General features: G+C 30.4%; 1 long non-coding RNA gene across 1 annotated transcript; it reads right to left on the bottom strand.

Annotated features, from left to right (window-relative positions):
* Positions 1 to 221: 221 nt before the first annotated feature.
* Positions 222 to 3,432, bottom strand: LOC109793436 (uncharacterized). Its single transcript, XR_014434541.1, has 2 exons — positions 964 to 3,432; positions 222 to 647 (listed from the first exon to the last, which is right to left on the bottom strand). It is a non-coding gene; the product is annotated as an uncharacterized LOC109793436 (long non-coding RNA).
* Positions 3,433 to 3,660: the final 228 nt, after the last annotated feature.

Here is a 3,660-nt window from a genome sequence, read left to right on the forward strand (position 1 = left end):
TCCGTAGATAACTTACCTACGGAAATTTCCGTAGATAACTTACCTACGGAAATTTCCGTAGATAATGGAAATTTCCGTAGATAAAACATAAAATAAAAAAAATAAAAAAAACAACAATTTCTCTTAGATTATCAACAGAACTACACAAGCACCAGCAACGCAACTCAAAAACAAGATCCAATCAGAAAAAAAAAATGTAACAAAAAACTGCATAACAATAATTAAAAATGAAAACCAGCACCAAAATATCTAATAGCAACTCAAATTCAAAACAGTCAAACAATTCAAATCAAATAAAATAAAAGAAAATAAAATCCGCTTCAACAATCAACACAATAGGGGTTCCGCTCAGGCTATGCTTTCTTCCAAATAATCTGGATTGAGTTAGCAACATCTATTCATACCTCCGACCAATCAGTTTAAATTCATATATATCCCACTAATTTGGGAATAAAACCCGCAAAATAAAGAATAAGACCCACACCCACTGTTAAGTAAAACTCACATAAGAATATAGGGTACCGGACTAGGGGAATTCAAAGATGGAGATCTCGTGATCACGATAATGCATAGTGTTGTTAATGCTGCAGCAAGAAGAACTTTTCCAACAAAATTGCTCTTCCTTTTTGGATCCACATAATCCATGCCTAAAAGACAAAAAATAGAAAAAAGAATAAATTTATCTTAAAACATTAATTTAATTATAATGATATGTAATGATGAATTATTAGTAAACAACCAACAAAACATAAAATAAATTACAGAATTTTGACAAATAATGAATTCACAAATTACGAACAACATATGCCACATCAAGAGTGTCCAAAGACTCCAAACTACCCTATACTGAAGTGCTAGAAAAGACAGTTTTAAAATTGATTAAAGCTTAAAGTACCTAAGCTTGATTCAATATAAACAGAGAGTTAGTTATACCACTATTTATTATCAATTTTAAAATCTTACCTCCCAAAGACAGAGATCTGGTAGACCTTGGCTGACTTCTGGTCCTAGCAAAATTTAGCATTTGCAAAATTAATAGGGTCTTACTCCACAATATCAATGATCATATCAAGCTCCACTCTTGAAGGATTCGAGTGGTATGCTGCGGTGAAAGGCAGACCATGTGAGTTTATTTTTCTCCGTAAGGAAAACACCAGAACAACCTTGAAGAAGATGAAATGAAAAACCAGCAAAGTGAGAAATTCAAAAGTAATCACCACAAAACTAAAGCAAACAAAACACAATCCAGCCAATTCACCAATAAATTCAAAAGTAAAAAACCTGATCAGAGAGAACACATCCAGAAATGCAAGATCCAGAGAACCCCAGAAGAAGAAAAGCAAACAAACAAGGCTAAAGATTTCAAAAACACTGTAAACAACATGCACATAAATCATCTTTCAGAGTCGGTCAGGCCAGAAAGCATGAGGAAAAAACAAAACACCAGAAAAAGAACAAAAAAATCAAAAACAACCAACCAGAACAGCCTAGGACCAAAAATCCAACTTCAAAATTTCAATACCAAGATCCAACAAATGTCATAAAAAAATATTATTAAAAAAAAATTCATCAGCTCAACAAAACTTGAACAATTCAAAATCACCAACTAACAACCAACCAACCAAGGAGATCAAGCACCAACCCAGAAACCAAAACCCACTGATTCATCAAACAAATGAATCAAAGGCCTTGAACAACCCAATAGAAAGAGCATTGAGCAACAACACCGTCATAAAAATCACTCTTTTTAAAGAAGAGGTAAAAATAAGAACCTTTAGCGGTGCCCAGAAGAGCAGAGGAGCTTAAAAGGTGAAAAAGAGTGTAAATATGAGTGTTTGTCGAGAATAGGAAAAGTAGGAAATCAGGAAATGGAAGAAAAAGTAGCGGATTGTGTGCAGAAATGAGGGAGGGTTAGAAATGGTGCAGGTGGGAACAGGTGTAGTGGAATTTTGGAATGGTGTTGAAAATAGGAAGAAAAGAATGTAAGTAACTGCGAAAAGAAAGCGAAAGCGAAGAGGTAGGGTTTTTGTTTGGAGGACCTTAGAGTCATGTTGCGCGTTGTCGAGGGGGAAGTATACGTCGTCGACGTGCAATTGAAGGTAGGTAGGGTTGAGGAGGTGGAGGGAGGGGTTAGGGTTGAGGGAGAGAGAAACGAAGGGTTTTTCGAAGACGAGGGCGCAGACACAGAGTTGGAGAGGATGTGAGTGGTGGAGCTGATGAAGGAGTCCCAGGCAGAGGGGAAAGAGAGGAAGGGGGCGAAGTTCGCGTAGGTGGAGTTGCCTAGCCATGTTCGCCACACGCCGCAGCACGGAGTTTGGGTGATTGTTGATGATGAGTCTTTGGGCGTGAGAATATTAGGGTTTCCATTTCTACATCGGTTGTAAATAAAACCGATGTAGAACACCTCCTGGATTTTATTTTTACATCGTTTCTCCTCTCTTCTCTGTATATTAGGGTTTAAAATTGTGCCTCTCACGAACCTCGTGCCTCTCTTCTCTGTATATTAGGGTTTAAACTTTGCCTCTCTTCTCTTCTTTGTGACGTTTTGTGTTTTAAGAATATATTTTTTATTTAAAAAAAAAACTATCATTTTAACTCCTATAAATAATAGGAAATAAATATCTTTAAAATACAATTATTTTTAAAATTACTATATTATATTTTTTATTAATTAAATTAATATATAAATAATATTTTAATTTAAACTTGAAAATAATGATTAATATAATTTAATTTAAATGCAAAATAATAGTACTTCAAATTTAAAATAATAATATATTTATAATAACAATAATAATAGTTCAATTTTGAAATTTTAACAAAATCTTAAAGTTTTATGTATAACACTTTTTCTTTGAATATAAAAAAAATTATATTCTCTCTAAATAACTACGTAAAATCTTCTAATATTTTATCTACCTATCATTATTAGTGGCACAAAGTGATTTAACATCTCTAGTATTTATAAAAATATTTAATTTTTAATATTATTTTTAAAAAAAATTAGATAAAATCATTTTAATATTATTGTGATATAGAATATCATTTTGAAAGTTATTTAGTTACTTTTTATATTTTTATTTTATTTTCAATCAAAATTTATTTTCATGATAAACAAGTATTATTTCTTAAAACATATCATTATTCATTGATCTTATTACATAAAAATTTATTATATAATATCTTAAATAAGTTATTTCTTTAAATATATCCTTATTTATCGGATGTTTAATAGTAATATAATTTGTTGAAATCTTTATTAATATGATTCGCTGAATATCTAATTAAAACTTACATCGTATAAAATCCAAATTAAAGAAAAAGGTAACAAACACATGTACGATGACAACTAATAAACTAAAAAACCATAAACAGAAAATGAAACACAAAAGGAAAGCAAATTATATATATATATATATATATATATATATATATATATATATATATATATATATATATATATTAAAGAAGATGGATCTTTTTACTCTAAGAGTTACATAGACTTACTCCGTTCAATAACTCATTTTCTCTATGAAATTTCAATTATCTAACCGTTCAATTTAAAGTTCTTAATGCATAGATCAAATATGTAAATTGTTAGAAAATTTAAAAATCATTTGATACTTCGTTTCATTAATTTTAATCAATGTATAAAATGAT

Source organism: Cajanus cajan, chromosome 6, assembly GCF_000230855.2.
Source record: "Cajanus cajan strain Asha chromosome 6, NIPB_CcT2T_4, whole genome shotgun sequence".
NCBI classification, from domain to species: Eukaryota; Viridiplantae; Streptophyta; class Magnoliopsida; order Fabales; family Fabaceae; genus Cajanus; species Cajanus cajan.